This window comes from Hippopotamus amphibius, chromosome 8 (assembly GCF_030028045.1).
Source record: "Hippopotamus amphibius kiboko isolate mHipAmp2 chromosome 8, mHipAmp2.hap2, whole genome shotgun sequence".
Classification (NCBI taxonomy): Eukaryota; Metazoa; Chordata; class Mammalia; order Artiodactyla; family Hippopotamidae; genus Hippopotamus; species Hippopotamus amphibius.
The window spans coordinates 105,428,484-105,445,028 of record NC_080193.1 but is presented as its reverse complement, the minus strand read 5'-3'; the positions used below and the strand labels follow the sequence as shown (position 1 = coordinate 105,445,028).

At 38.0% G+C, this 16,545-nt stretch overlaps 2 non-coding genes across 2 annotated transcripts; one reads left to right on the top strand and one right to left on the bottom strand.

Annotated features, from left to right (window-relative positions):
* Positions 1-12,816: 12,816 nt before the first annotated feature.
* On the bottom strand, positions 12,817-12,920 carry LOC130859678 (U6 spliceosomal RNA). The gene has a single exon (XR_009055244.1). It is a non-coding gene; the product is annotated as a U6 spliceosomal RNA (small nuclear RNA).
* A 3,144-nt stretch (positions 12,921-16,064) lies between these two features.
* On the top strand, positions 16,065-16,167 carry LOC130859694 (U6 spliceosomal RNA). The gene has a single exon (XR_009055258.1). It is a non-coding gene; the product is annotated as a U6 spliceosomal RNA (small nuclear RNA).
* The last annotated feature ends 378 nt before the right edge of the window (positions 16,168-16,545 follow it).

The following is a 16,545-nucleotide window of genomic DNA, read 5'->3' as shown; positions in this document are numbered from 1 at the left end:
GAGGGTAGTCATCAGTCAGATCCATTAAACTATAACTTTCTTAATAAATAATAAACTGTAACCTGCCTTCACTGATCAAGCTTGCTTTGTTTTTTACAAAAAACTTGCATGTCTTCCAAGCATCATGTAGCCTGAAAAATAAGATGTTTGCCCAAATCATTTATCAGGAGACTGCAGTCTGCTATTATCCAGCTCAAGTTCAAGCTGGTTAAGACTGGTTGGGATCCAGACCAGCTGGGCATGTGCAAGTGTCCAATCTTACCTTTTGATATCAAAGGACCAAAGACTCCACCCTCAGAACATACTAATGCCACCAACTTCTGAACATGCGTTCCATGCAAAAGCCTGTAGCTTAGTTGTGCCTGTGCAGAATGATAATTACTTTACCTTTTTCTTATCTCCAATTACCTATCCCCATGCTTCCCACACCTCAGAACACCCTGCTTCTTTATTCCATAAATATTCTGAGCCCCAGGAATTCAAGGAGTGGATCTGAGATTTGTTCTCCCATCTCCTCACTTCTCTGCTTCATGAATAAACGCTTTGGTGTTTCAACTTTTGGCTTGCTTCACATAGGGCAAACAAACCTGGTTCAGTAACATCACTATTTCTCCAGGTTAAAAGTGGCTCTTCTATCACAGATAAACTTCATTAACACATACACTGATAATTCAGAATTTTCAGTAACTCAGATACTTTATGTACTCCTCTGTTAAGATAAGAGTAAATTACAGAGGAGGGAAAAAGTTGGCGGCGAAGTAGAGGGACGTGGAATGCATCCCTCTCCACAGATGCATTGGGAATGCACGGAAGGATGCAATAATTCCCACAGAGAACCAGCTGAACAGCAGCAGACGGCCTCAGACACCAGAAAGGTCTGCAAGGAGCCCGACATAACCGGTAGGGAGGCATCTACGAGGGCTCAAAGAGGGGGAAGCGGCGGAGCTGTGGCAGATGGGAGGGAGTGAGAAACACACGGAGGGTCCGCACCGCAGCTTAGCGTTCCCGGACCGAGAAGTCGATCCACTGCTAAAGAGAGGGTCCAGGAGCAGGAGCGTGGGAACCGGAGAGCTGGTTCAGGGTGAGAAACATTGTTGCCAGTAAGGTGATGGACCAAGAGGACAGGAGGGAAGAGGTCCGTGGCGAGGAGTGCCCGTCCCTGAGAGCTGCCCGGCCATGATGGCGGCTGGAGGCTGCAGGCTCACGGGCGGGGGGGAGGAGCCGCGCACATAGCCTCTCTCTCTCTTTCGGAGCCTCTGCAACAGGCAGTGGAGAGACGCCTGTGGGCCACCTAAGGCGCTCAGGGATAACAAGCACCCTCAGGCGCTCGGGCGGGGCTAGATTAAAACCCCTTGGAACACCGGCAGCAGGGAGGCTGCTGAGAAAAAAAAAAAACCCGAGAGAGGCCCAACTCTAAGACTTTCTGTTTACGCCTGAGCCACCAGCGCCCTCTGCAACAGGCACCTCTAAGCCTGACTGAAACAACAGTGCGCCACTGCTCACTCACTCCCAGGGGAAGGAGCCACTATTGTACCCTCTCGCTCCCCACACACCGACACTTACAGACAAACAATAAAGGAACCTCTGCTGGTCACAGAACAATGCAAAAGAACCCAAGGCGAGGAGAAGGACACTTACAGCTGAGACTCTAAGGAAACAGAAATATTAGTATCAATTCCTATTGAACTGGTCCATTCTAGGATCAATTCTGGATATTTTTTTTTTCTCTCTCTCTCTTTTTTTTTTCTTCATTAAATATAATCTTAGCCCTAAGGGATCTACAAGTTTTATAGCATAATTTTTTAATGATATTTTTTATTCTTTTTTTTTCTTTTTTTGTGCCTTTTTGCCTTTTTATATACTTCTATATCTAGCTAAGTTTTTGGTAGTATGGACAATATATCTCTCATACTTTCCTTTCATCCCTCTCTTTTATACATTTCTATTCCTTTCTTTTTATTTGCATATTTCCAACCACACTACGCTCTTCTGTTCCCCTTTCTTCCAGCCATTTTTAGTTTATTTTATCTTAACATACTTATAAGCAACACTATCGATCTGCTCAGACTCCTTGCTCTATTCTCCAGATGACACACTGCCTTGTTATTTAATATTAGGTTTGTGTCTTTATCTTAGTTCTTAGTACAGTTGTCTAATTACATTCTGAGAGTCTCCATTCTCTCTGGTGGTACTCTGGCTCTTTTCTATATTTCATCCTAGCTTACAAAATCTCCCTGGATTAATGTTTGTATCTGTAAGGTGTTATTTGTTTGTTTGTTTGCTTTTGCTTTTCTCTCTGATTTGTTCTGCTTCAGTTGTCAATTTCTGTTGGGTTTCTCTTTGAATATCTGATAGCACACTGGGGTTCTGTCAGGTCTTTCTAGAGCCTTATCTCCTAATGGATTCAGTAATTGTGTGTCTTATACATGTATGTGTTTCCTAGACTTAATATTTGTTTAATCCAATACTTGGACATTAGTGTGAGGCTTGGACAGTCTTCTATAAACACCTCTATTGCCAGGACAAGCAACCCCAAAAGTTTGGGCAACCATGAGGAAACAAAGAAACACCATGCAGGCAAAGGAGCAGGAAAAAAACCCACAAGACCAAATAAAGGAGGAGGAAATAGGAAAAATGCCTGAAAAAGAATTCAGAGTAATGATAGTAAAAATGATACAAAATCTCGATAACAAAATAGAGAAAGTACAAGAAACAGTTCATAAGAACTCAGAAAAACAAACAGCAATGGATAACAAAATAACTGAAATTAAAAATACTCTAGATGCTATAACCAGCAGAATGACTGAGGCAAAAGAACAAATAAGTGAGTTGGAAGATAGAATGGGGGAAATAAACACCACAGAGCAGGAAAAAGAAAAAAGAATAAAAAGAATAGAAGACAGTCTCAGAGACCTCAGTGATAACATTAAGCATACCAACATTCGAATTATAGGCATCCCAGAAGAAGAAGAAAACAAGAAAGGGTCTGAGAAAATATTTGAAGAGGTTATAGTGGAAAATTTCCCCAACATGGGAAAAGAAATAATTAACCAAGTCCAAGAAGCACAGAGAGTCCCATATAGAATAAACCCAAGGAGAAATACACCAAGACACATATTAATCAAACTAACAACAATTAAACACAAAGAAAAAATACTAAAAGCAGCAAGAGAAAAGCAACAAACAACATGTAAGGGAAAACCCATCAGGATAACAGCTGACCTCTCTACAGAAACTCTGCAGGCCAGAAGGGAATGGCAGGATATACTGAAAGTCCTGAAAGAGAGAAACCTACAGCCAAGAATACTCTACCCAGCAAGAATCTCATTCAGATTTGAGGGAGAAATCAAAAGCTTTCCAGACAAGCAAAAGTTAAGAGAATTCAGCACCACCAAACCAGCCTTACAACAAGTGCTAAAGGAACTTCTCTAAGTAGGAAACACAAGAAAAGGAAAACACCTACAAATACAAACCCAAAACAATTAAGAAAATGGTCATTGGAACACACATGTCAATAATCACTTTAAATGTAAATGGATTAAATGCTCCAACCAAAAGACACAGACTGGCTGAATGGATACAAAAACAAGACCCTTCTATATGCTGCCTACAAGAAACCCACTTCAGACCAAGGGATACATATAGACTGAAAGGAAAGGGATGGAAAAAGATATTCCATGCAAATGGAAGTCAAAAGAAAGCTGGAGTAGCAACACTCATATCAGACAAATTAGACTTGAAAGTAAAGACTATTACAAGAGACAAGGAAGGACACTACATAATGATCAAGGGATCCATCCAAGAAGAACATATCACAATAGTAAATATCTATGCTCCCAACATAGGAGCACCTCAATACATAAGGCAAATGCTAACAGCTATAAAAGGGGACATTGACAGTAACACAATAATAGTGGGAGACTTGAACACCCCACTTACATCAATGGACAGATCATCCAAGCAGAAAATAAATAAAGACACACAAGCTTTAAATGACACATTAGACCATCTTGACTTAATTGATATTTATAGAACATTCCATCCAAAAACGACAGACTACACGTTCTTCTCAAGTGCACACGGAACATTTTCCAGGATAGATCACATCTTGGGTCACAAATCAAACCTCGGCAAATTCAAGAAAATTGAAATCATATCAAGCATCTTCTCAGACCACAGCGCCATGAGACTAGGTATCAATTACAGGAAAAAAACTGCAAAAAATACAAACACATGGAGGCTAAACAATTCACTCTTAAACAACCAAGAAATCACTACAGAAATCAAAGAGGAAATCAAAAAATATCTAGAAACAAATGACAACGAAAACACAACAACCCAAAACCTATGGGACGCAGCAAAAGCAGTTCTAAGAGGGAAGTTTATAGCAATACAGTCCTACCTTAAGAAACAAGAAAATGATGGAATAAACAATCTAACCTTACACCTCAAACAACTAGAGAAAGAAGAACAAGGAAACCCCAAAGTGAGCAGAAGGAAAGAAATCATAAAGATCAGAGCAGAAATAAATGAAAAAGAAAGGAAGGAAACCATAAGAAAAATAAATAAAACTAAAAGCTGGTTCTTTGAGAAGATTAACAAAATTGATAAACCATTAGCCAGACTCATCAAGAAAAAAAGGGAGAAGATGCAAATCAACAGAATTAGAAATGAAAAAGGAGAAGTCACAACGGACACCTCAGAAATACAAAACATCATGAGAGACTACTACAAGCAACTATATGCCAATCAATTGGATAACCTGGAAGAAATGGATACATTCTTAGAAAAATACAATCTTCCAAGACTGAACCAGGAAGAAATAGAAACCATGAACAGACCAATCACAAGTACGGAAATTGAGGCAGTGATTAAAAATCTCCCAACTCACAAAAGCCCAGGACCAGATGGGTTCACGGGCAAATTCTATCAAACATTTCGAGAAGAGTTAACACCTATCCTTCTCAAACTCTTCCAAAATATTGCAGAAGGCGGAACACTCCCAAACTCATTCTACGAGGCTACCATCACCCTGATACCAAAACCAGGCAAAGATGTCACAAAAAAAGAAAACTACAGACCAATATCACTGATGAATATAGATGCAAAAATCCTCAACAAAATACTAGCTAACAGACTCCAACAGCACATTAAAAAAATCATACACCATGATCAAGTGGGGTTTATCCCTGGGATGCAAGGATTCTTCAATATATGCAAATCAATCAATGTGATACATCATATCAACAAATTGAAGGATAAAAACCTTATGATCATTTCAATAGATGCAGAAAAAGCTTTTGACAAAGTGCAACATCCATTTATGATAAAAGCTCTCCAGAAAATGGGCATAGAAGGAAATTACCTCAACATAATAAAAGCCATATATGAAAAACCAAAAGCCAACATCGTTCTCAATGGGGAAAAACTGGAAGAATTCCCTCTAAGAACAGGAACAAGACAAGGGTGTCCACTCTCACCATTATTATTCCACATAGTTTTGGAAGTGTTAGCCACAGCAATCAGAGAAGAAAAAGAAATCAAAGGAATCCAAATTGGAAAAGAAGAAGTAAAATTGTCACTCTTTGCAGATGACATGATATTATATATAGAAAACCCTAAAGACTCTACCAGAAAACTGCTAGCACTCATTGATGAGTTTAGTAAAGTAGCAGGATACAAAATTAATGCCCAGAAATCTCTTGCGTTCCTATACACTAACAACGGAAGAGCAGAAAGAGAAATTAAGGAAACTCTCCCATTCACCATTGCAACCAAAAGAATAAAATACCTAGGAATAAACCTGCCTAAGGAGGCAAAAGATCTGTATGCAGAAAACTTTAAGACATTTATGAAAGAAATCAAAGATGACACAAACAGATGGAGGGACATACCATGTTCCTGGATTGGAAGAATCAACGACGTGAAAATGACTGTACTATCCAAAGCAATTTACAGATTCATTGCAATCCCGATCAAATTACCAATGGCATTTTTCACAGAACTAGAGCAAGAAATCTTACGATTTGTATGGAAACGCAAAAGACCCTGAATAGCCAAAGCAATCTTGAGAAGGAAAAATGGAGTTGGTGGAATCAGGCTTCCTGACTTCAAACTATACTACAAGGCCATAGTGATCAAGACAGTATGGTACTGGCACAAAAATAGAAAGGAAGATCAGTGGAATAGAATAGAGAACTCAGAAGTAAGCCCAAACACATATGGGCACCTTATCTTTGACAAAGGAGGCAAGAATATACAATGGAAAAAAGACAGCCTCTTCAATAAGTGGTGCTGGGAAAATTGGACAGCAACATGTAAAAGAATGAAATTAGAACACTTCCTAACACCATACACAAAAATAAACTCCAAATGGATTAAAGACCTCCATGGAAGGCCAGACACTCTAAAACTCCTAGAGGAAAACATAGGCAGAACACTCTATGACATCCATCAAAGCAAGATCCTTTTGGACCCACCTCCTAGAATCATGGAAATCAAATCAAGAATAAACAAATGGGACCTCATGAAACTGAAAAGCTTTTGCACAGCAAAAGAAACCATAAACAAGAGTAAAAGGCAACCCTCAGAATGGGAAAAAATAATTGCCTGTGAAACAACGGACAAAGGATTAACCTCCAAAATATACAAGCAGCTCATGAAGCTGAATACCAAAAAAGCAAATAACCCAATCCACAAATGGGCAGAAGACCTAAATAGACATTTCTCCAAAGAAGACATACAGATGGCCAACAAACACATGAAAAGATGCTCAACATCACTAATCATCAGAGAAATGCAAGTCAAAGCCACAATGAGGTATCACCTCACACCGATCAGAATGGCCATCATCACAAAATCTGGAAACAACAAATGTTGGAGAGGGTGTGGAGAAAAGGGAACTCTCCTGCACTGTTGGTGGGAATGTAAGTTGGTACATCCACTATGGAAAACAATTTGGAGGTTCCTTAAAAAACTACAAATAGAACTACCATATGATCCAGTCATCCCACTCCTGGGCATTTACCCAAAGAAAACCATAATCCCAAAAGAAACTTGTACCATAATGTTTATTGCAGCACTATTTACAATAGCCAGGACATGGAAGCAACCGAAATGCCCATCAACAAATGAATGGATACAGAAGATGTGGCATATATATACAGTGGAATATTACTCAGCTATAAAAAGGGATGAGATGGAGCTATATGTAATGAGGTGGATAGAACTACAGTCTGTCATACAGAGTGAAGTAAGTCAGAAAGAGAAAGACAAATATTGTATGCTAACTCACATATACGGAATCTAAAAATGGTACTGATGAACTCAGTGACAAGAACAAGGATGCGGATACAGAGAATGGACTGGAGAACTCGAGGTATGGGAGGGGGCGGGGGGTGAAGGGGAACCTGAGAAGAAGCAAGAGAGTAGCACAGACATATATATAGTACCAACTGTAAAATAGATAGTCAGTGGGAAGTTGTTGTATAACAAAGGGAGTCCAACTCGAGGATGGAAGATGCCTTAGAGGACTGGGGTGGGGAGGGTGGGGGGGACTCGGGGGGGGGGGAGTCAAGGAAGGGAGGGAATACGAGGATATGTGTATAAAAACAGATGATTGAACTTGGTGTACCCCCCAAAAAAATAAAATAAAAAAATCTAAAAGAAAAAAAAAAGAGTAAATTACATTCAAATGGATTAAAAGCCAATGAAAACAGGGAAAGAACAGTAGCAGAATTTTGTCTTTGAATTTTAAAACTCTTTTTGCCATTGACCAAAACCCATTTCCTGAATCGTAAGGAGTAACGTAAAGCTTCCATATCAACAATTAAAGTGCTAAATAGATGTAACTCATATTTCCTATGACAAGCCAGAAAGGAAAGAAATTAGAGGAATGAGGGGGCAGTATAGAGAGTCCCATAGAATCAAGGAAATATAATTATCCTTCCTCTGAGCCCATAAGTGAAAGCCCCGTAACCCATCAGCCCTCAAATTCCTCCTTTTCTTATCTCTAGAATTTCAAAGGCAGTTAAGATCAGAGCCTGGAAGAGGTTACAGTATGAGAGTTTTCATGTCTTGCTTCTTCCTTAGGCAATTTACACAGCCTTCCTAAGACTTAAGTACCTTATCTGCCAAAAATAATTGCTTTGAGGAGTAAAAGGAATAATGTACATGTAGCCTAAACACAGCATCTGGTATATAAATTTTCTTAGTTTCTCCACTTTTTTCTCCCTCACTCCAGTTCTCCTTTCTCTGTGTTCCTATCAGTTGTTGTTGCATTGCTATCACTCTTCCTGCTTGCAGCCGTGGTACCAGGGGCTTCCTGAGGATCCATATGTAGTAAAATGGTGGCATCAGGGTCTTAGCTGCTGCTACTGTTTTACCACCAAGTGGATCCTGAATATAAAGGCAATGTAAAAAGATTTAGGCTTAGGAGGACAGTCCAAGTGTTGGATTCCTGGGAGTCTCAGAAAATCTCCTTGTAGCTTATGGATGCTAGTTTGGGTCGGTGTCTATGTTTCTAATCAGTTGCTGTTGTCAGGGGACTGAAATTATTAATTGGCTCAGATCTAAATCCCACACCCCACCCTTGGAGAAATTGGGAATGCTCTACCAAATCACATGGACCAAGTAAGGGAAGGAGTAGATCCCCAAACAGCTGTGGCCAGAAGTAGGGTGAATGGATGCAGAGAAGATACATCCTCATATCTCACATCTCCCCACACTCACTTCTTTTTAGTGGTTATATAATGCTTTTACTTGAAGTCTTCTAAAAATTCCACAATACAAGTATTTACATATATAATCCAAAGTGTCTGCTGCCTGGATACTCTCAAGCCTTTTAGCTTTGGGGGAACTCATTGCTTTCATAATTAAATAAAAAGGATTAAGTCCCCATCCCGTGTCCTGGGGGAAGTCCAGAACTCCCTCAAAATATTTCACATCTTCTGATGGGTAGATGGAAGCACCTCATCATTTCTCACTTGGGCAGGACTTATTCCTGTCCTCTCACTTTCTGCAGCTGCTGTCTTCTTCTCATACCACTTGAGCTCTTGTCTTTTACTCCTCAAAATAGAATGCAGTTTGTAAATGTTATTAAAATTTTACGTGGAATAGGAAAGGATCACAGAAACGCATAGATCAGGGAATAATTCAAAACTGAATTTGAGAATTACTATTCTTAGAAGTTCCTTGGGTACATGCCAAAGTTGGATATTTCCCTCTACTCCACGTTTTAAGACTCACAGAATCCTACCTCCCCAACCCATCAGGAAAATTTTAAATATTCCCTCCCATTCTATGCAAAACAGTTTAGCTCCACATCCCCATTCAGTGCCGTGTGTCTTTAATCCATTTGATAATATAAACCTGTTGTAGAATAATGGGAAATTTTTCAATATTTAATTTCCTTATGATGAATTTAATTCCTTAGGTCTAATACTCTTCTAAAGCAGGAGATGAAGATATATTAAAACGCATTTTATTGGCTCTGCAATTTCAAATTTTAAAATTAAAAGAACAATACAAAACACCTGATACAAAGTCCCATGATCCTGCAGCCCCAGAAGTTGTTAGTGGGTTTCTCCCATTGCTTTTATACATAAATTGTGTCTGCCAGTAAAGATTAATTCTCCATCTCAAGGCTTCACCAACTTAAAGAGTTAGTGTATATCCTTTGCCAATTCTGTCACCAATAATCTCATAGCTGTTGTTCCATTCCTCTTCTTCTGAGCCACAAAATATTATCATCATGTCTAGGAAAGTTAGAATATTCTCTAAGAGGACACCTACTCCAGTGTCCTGCTTCCACACAGGAAGCTGTTAAATGTAATACAATGTTACTGTTCACATATATGGTAACTAAGATTCAGACATATAGTTGGCTTATAGTAAGTTGCAGGAGAAAGACAAGAACTTTATCTCCTGATTCCTGGCACTGTGCTCAGTAGACTCAGTAGATTACAGCAAGCATGCCAATAGATGCGAGTTACGTCTTGGTGTTACTGCTTCCCTCCTACATCTTGGTGTTACTGCTTCCCTCCCAGGTTTTGGCAGTCCTTCCTCAATCGCAGATGTGTTTCTATCCAGTACTTTCCCCCCGCTGTACTTTCTGAAAGTCACAGTGTTTTTTTTCTTTTGTTTCTGCACCCTTAGGCTGTGCTAAGGCTGGCATCCTGGGTTCTAAAATAAATTTCAAGCCACTTTCCAGATGTCTTTCCTAAAAACTATAAGCCAGTAAGAAAAGATAGTCAATGCCTGATCCAGAGTAAGCTTGACGGGCTATTTACCAAAAACTCCATATGTTGCTGACCAATATACTGCTTCATATATTGCTGGACTTCTTTCAAGAGTCCAGCAAATGCATTTTTTTTCTCTTTATACTTGTACTGGGTTTGTGTGTCACAGTTTGTGGGTAATGGTTCTTATGTTCAACTGATTGCTATCCTTCTTATAATTAAGGGGAAAAAAACAAGCAAGCCTAGAGGTTCTGGGCTGTACTAGGTGCTAAGCAGTAGCTTACACAGTAAGGAAGCATGACTTACTACATGATTAGAAGCCCTTTCCACGGAGACAGCACAGTAGCTAAGCCACCTGACTTTCTAGTAGAGCTGCCTAAGTTCAAATCCCAATTCTACCACCTAGTAACTGCACCACCTTGGGAACTCAATTTTCTCAACTTTTAGATTTGGGATCATAGTACCTACCTCAAAAGAGTGTTGGAAGAATTAAATGAGTTAATATATAAAAAAGACTGAGGAGAGTGCCTTGGATATGTAGTCATCTTTGAGCGCTTACCACCGTTAATTCTAATTAACTGGATTGAAACAACGGAGGCTCAATACTGCTTTTTAAAGTCTGAAATCACTTGCATTAAAAAACACAAAACTCTGCCTCTTTTCTAGGGAAAAATATTCCCCTCTATTTTTTTCAATCTTAGTTCATTCATCTCACAAGTATATATTGAGCACCCAGGTACCATGCATTAGAAGATGTACCAAGGAGATTGTACTGAACAAGAGAGCTAAGCTCCCATAAAGCATTAGTTCTAGAGGAGAAAAGATAAAGACATGATAAATAAAATACCAGATAAATAAAATGATCAAGATAATATCCAAAGTAATAGACTTGTGTGGAAAATAAAATGGGGTGATTCCATAGGTGGTTATAGGGGGGCAAGGTCATGGTGGCGGAGCTGAGATCTGAGTAAGAAGATTGTTCTGTGAAGACTAGGTTGAGCACTTTCCAGCAGAGGGAAGAGCTGGTATCAAGGAGCAGAAAGAAGGCCAGTGTGGCTGGAGTGGCTTGAATCAAAAACATGGGAGATGATATCAGGGATACAGTAAAGAGCCAGACTATTTAGAGCTTTATGGACCCTGGTCAAGTTTAGACTTTATCCTAAATGAGATGAGAAGCCATTGGAAGGTTGGCATGAGGAAGAATGTGATCTTATTTATAATTCTAAACAGTCACCTTGGCAGCTGGGCAGAAAATAGATTATAGAAGGGAAAAAGAGGAGGGTAGAGCTGCTGAGAGGCTACTGTAGTCAGGTGAGAGATGATTCTAACAGTGGGAGTGGGCAAATTCTGGATGTATTTTAGAGGTAGAGCTGCCAGGCCTGGAATGGATGTGAAGGTGGGGAAGAGAGAGAGATGGAGATCAAGAATGACTCTGGATTTTGACTTGAGAAACTATATGGGTGCTGATTTATTGAATTCAAAGACTTAGGTATAAATATGGGGGAGAAAATCAAGTGTTCTTTTATGGTATTTTTATTTTGATCACATGCACTGAACAGCTGACATTTATATTTTTCTAACTTGGAAATACACTTAAAAATTCTGTTTTTAGTCTTCTAAAATGTAAACATTGATAAAACTAATTCTAACTGACCAAAGAGACAAATTTATCTTTCCTTTATTATCTAAATCACGTGTTCCATCTATACTTCTATAACAGCTAAAATTTAAAGAGTCTGTAACCCATTTTCTCCAATTGCTTTCTCCTCAGTTCTAGGAACGATGCACTCAAGGGAACTAAAAACCATACCTGCTGAACTTTCATGGTTCCAAGCTTAAAGTATGACTTAAAGCAACATGGAATAAATGAATTTAATTGTGCTGATGACAGTAGCAGCCAAAACAGGTACTACACAGAAGCTAATAAAGTTCAAAACAACTTATGAGCTATGTTTGGAACACATATAGCAGAATTGGCTATATTGAAATATGTATATCATCAGGATGATCAGAGAAATCTAATTAGAGTTTCTCTGAATCATAAAGTGGGTTTAATAACAATGCTTACAATGAAAAGGCTTTTGCAAGCTTAAGAAATTCACAACTTTCTCACTGGATACTACATATCAGGTGTTATTTCATTCACAAAAGTATGTTCATTTCTATCTTATTTGAGTTTAGCTTTTGTACTCTATTTTTTTAACTTTTTTAAAATTTTTATTGGAGTATGGTTGCTTTACAATATTGTGTTAGTTTCTATTGCACTGCAAAATGAATCAGCAATATGTATACATATATCCCCTCTTTTTCAGATTTCCTTCCCAGTTAGGTCACCACAGAGCATTGAGTAGAATTCCCTGTGCTATACAGTATGTTCTCATTAGTTATCTATTTTATATGCAGTATCATTGGGGTATCCATGTCAATCCCAATCTCCCAATTCATCCCACCCCACCCCCTTTGCCCTTTGATATCTATATGTTTGTCCTCTACATCCGTGTCTGTATTTCTGCTTTGTAAACAAGATTTTCTATACCAATTTCTTTCAGATTCCACATATATGCATTAATATACAATAAAATATATGGAATGTTTCACGAATTTGCGTGTCATCCTTGCTCAGGGGCCATGCTAATCTCTGTATCATTCCAATTTTATTATATGTGCTGCTGAAGAAAGCGCTGTACTCTATTATCATCTTTGTGGTTTTTTTACATCTCATAAAAGAGAAAAGAAGTAACTAAAGAATTTATTTTAGTTTTAAAAGAAATAGTCAATTTTGTGACGTAAGTGTGTATGTGCGTGTGTGTGTGTGTATTGGGGATAACGTTATAAGTGCAACCTAAATCTATCCTCAGAGAAAAGTGTGAATGTTGCCTAAATGTTGGATTTAATAGTGAAAGGAAAAGAGAAAGGGAAGAAAGGGAAGAGAAGGGAAGAAATTTTACTCTTTCACTCCCTAAGAAACTAAGAAAACCACTGCTTGAAAAAACTTTTGAGAGTGGAGTAGAAAAGTCTTAGTATTCACTAAAATACTACGAAGCTCTAGTAAGCCAGATGTACAAATGTGGCATATTTTATGAAAAAAAAAAGATAAAAGAATAAAATATTAACTTCAAGAGTCTTGAAGACTATTTCATTCTGAAGCCCTTGCGCAGGCATCCCTTCAAGCTGTACCTAACTAGTTGGGTGTGTGGGCGTGTGCCAGAGACTCCTGTCCACTAGGGGCTAGACTTTCACCAATAAACTGCTTTTAATTATAGCACTTACGTAAAGTCCTATTTAACCAGCATACAGATAAAAAGATTTTTTTGTTAATCCTGAAATGTATTTATGTTCTGAGGTAATTTTTATTGAGCTATAATTAACATACAATATTATATTAGTTTCAGGTATACAACCTAGTGATTTCATACTTTTATACATTACGAAGAGATAACCATGAAAGGAATAGTTACCATCTGTCAACATACAGAATTATTATAGTTTTATTGACTAATATTCTCTGTGCTGTACATTACATTCCTGTGACTTATTTATTTTATAACTGAAATTTTGTACCTCTTAATCTCAGTTACCTAGTTCATCCATCTCCCTAACCCCCTCCTCTTTGGAAATCACCAGTTTGTTCTCCGTATGTACAAGCCTATTTTTTTTGTTTGTTTTGTTTTTGGATTCTACATATATATGAGATCATATGGTATTTGTCTTTCTCTATCTGATTTCTTTCAGTTAGCATAATACCCTGTAGATCCATCCAGGCTGTTGCACATGGCAAGATTTCATTTTTTATGGCTAAGTAATATTCTTGTGTGTGTGTGTGTGTGTGTATACAGCACAGCTTCTTTATCCATTCATTTATTGATGTACCTCAGATCAGTGCAATAGTTCCCAATGAATTTACTCAAATATGTATATTCTCAACTAAAACACTACTTCAGGAAGTTTATATTGTGATATTAAAACATTTTCATCATTGAAACATTTGTTATTTTCTCTTTTTCACCTACCAGCTTTATGAGAACTAAAGACTGTCATGCACCCACGATGCTTAAGTAATATCAAGCAATCAAGTCCTCATGGTGTGCAACTGTCATACAAATGTATTAAAAGCAAAAAAAGACTATAGATGTCTCTCATTTTTTTTTTGAATTCACTCATTTATTAAATATTTATTCAGTTATTTCTGGATGCTAGGATTTGGGAATGACATATTTTGGAGTTTTTTTTAGGGGGGTCCAGTGTTCTATAATGGGGGGTGGACTTTTAAATCACAAAGGTAATTTTTAATTTTAAGATTTGTTTATTGAATTCCTATGGATCCTGCTCTAGCAATAAAGATGAAGAAGATAAGAACCCTATCACAAGCTAGTCAGTCTCATTAGAGGGACCGACAGGTAAATAAACAAGGTCCTCCCAAAACAATGACCTTCCCTTTGCTATAAGAAGGGTGTGTAAAGGGCAGGAGTACAATATAATGCAAGGTGTGCAGCAGTTAAGATCTGTGGCTTTGGAGTCAGTGATACTGGCTCTGCTGTATGATTCTCAGTACATTCGTAGCCACCCTAAGTTTCTCCACAGTGAATCAGGAATGGAAATCCCTACTTCACAGAATTAAGTGAAATAATGTATGTAGAGCTTTAGTACAGCTCTCGCACATACTAACTGTTCAAAAAACGGTATTTTTGAACAATAGAGCACTAGAGAAGCACAGAGTAGGCTACCAAGAACAAACATACCTACTGATCAGCGTATGATAGACAAAGGAGGGTAGCTCCTCAGTGTACCAAGAGTCATCTACTTTGGATGTTCACAACATTAGCATTTTAGGGTTACTTTGAGATAGATAAATATGTGTGTGTGTGTAATATATATCTCTGTAAGAAGCATAACTATTTTATAGTATAGAGTCTATTTTGAAGCTCTAAAACCAGTAACACCATAGAACACTCTCAGGAGGAATGAGTTGGTCAAGTTCTGCCAAGGAAGTTCTCACAAGAAGGCATTATGAAATGTCCTTATTCCTCAGAACTTAACTTTAACATGTTCCCACTGGAGTCCAATGGAAGTTTTATGAGAGTAAAGGATAGAATTAAGTCTTGTATATTTTTAAAGGGTCATTCAAAAAGGCAAAGTCTAAATTTTTTACAGATGGCAGAATAAGGTCTGATGCAGTTGGCCAAAACTGACCTTTTATGATTCTCAAAAGCAAATGTGTACTGAAAGAGAACTCTACTATACTACCCATGGGGCGGGGGGTGGGGGGGAATCCTGCATGCTTACATTGGACGACTTAGTACACATTCACTGCCAAACACATTTATAAAAAATCAATAATAATATTTTCCATGGTACCTGTTTTCAACCTCCTCTCAAAAATTTTGCCCTGTAGTTGCTTTTTCTCAAACACAAATATGTTTCTGAGGAAAAACAACATTTTTCGATGAGAATAGGCTCGTGAAAGTACACGCATTTTAGGAACCTTACTGTCAGCTTCACAGTCTCTCCCACAATGGTGCAAGGCAAGGGTAAGGAGGATGGGTTTTGCCAGGGCTTCTGGATAGTGAATTCAGAACTGATTGTAAGTTCTTCCAGGATGGAACTCCTTTTGAACTTCGTTCAAAATACGACTCCTTCTTTTCAAAGAGGCAGAGGGGTTTCAGAAATTTGTATGCTCTTTTAGATGTTAAATAAAATTCTTAAAAAACAAACTCGATGAGTTGAGTGAAAAAGTTAGAAATATTAAAATCCATCAAATGTGGATGGGAAAAATCAAAGGTGGTTTGTCACAATGTCACAATATATTTTCGGTTTGATGAATTTTAAGTTTAGTAGGCAGCACATGTACTTAAATTGGAACAGTACAGAGAAGATTAACATGGCCCTGTGCAAGGATTGCAAGCAGATTAGAGAGGTGTTACATATTTTAAGAAGTTTTTAAAAACACGTAATAAAAATGGTTTTAAGACTACTACTTGCATCCTACTTGAGAAGAGTTTTTTCTTTTGTTTTTTCAGAGAATGAATGTGATATCCATTCTGTAATGAATTTAGAGAAGTACCTAGAAACACATGTAATAAAGGTTGTTATATAGTGCTACATGCACCAAAAAAAAAAAAAAAAAAAAAGTTGGGGGAAAAATTGAAACTGTGAACTCAGATTATAAGTAGGATTATTCATCCCCATGATAGCCATAATGTAGAACTTATCTTCTTACTTATTAAGTGGGTTTCAAGTACTCTTTTGATATGCAGACTTTAAAACATTTTGTTCCATAGCTGATCATCAGAAAATCAGAAACACTGCA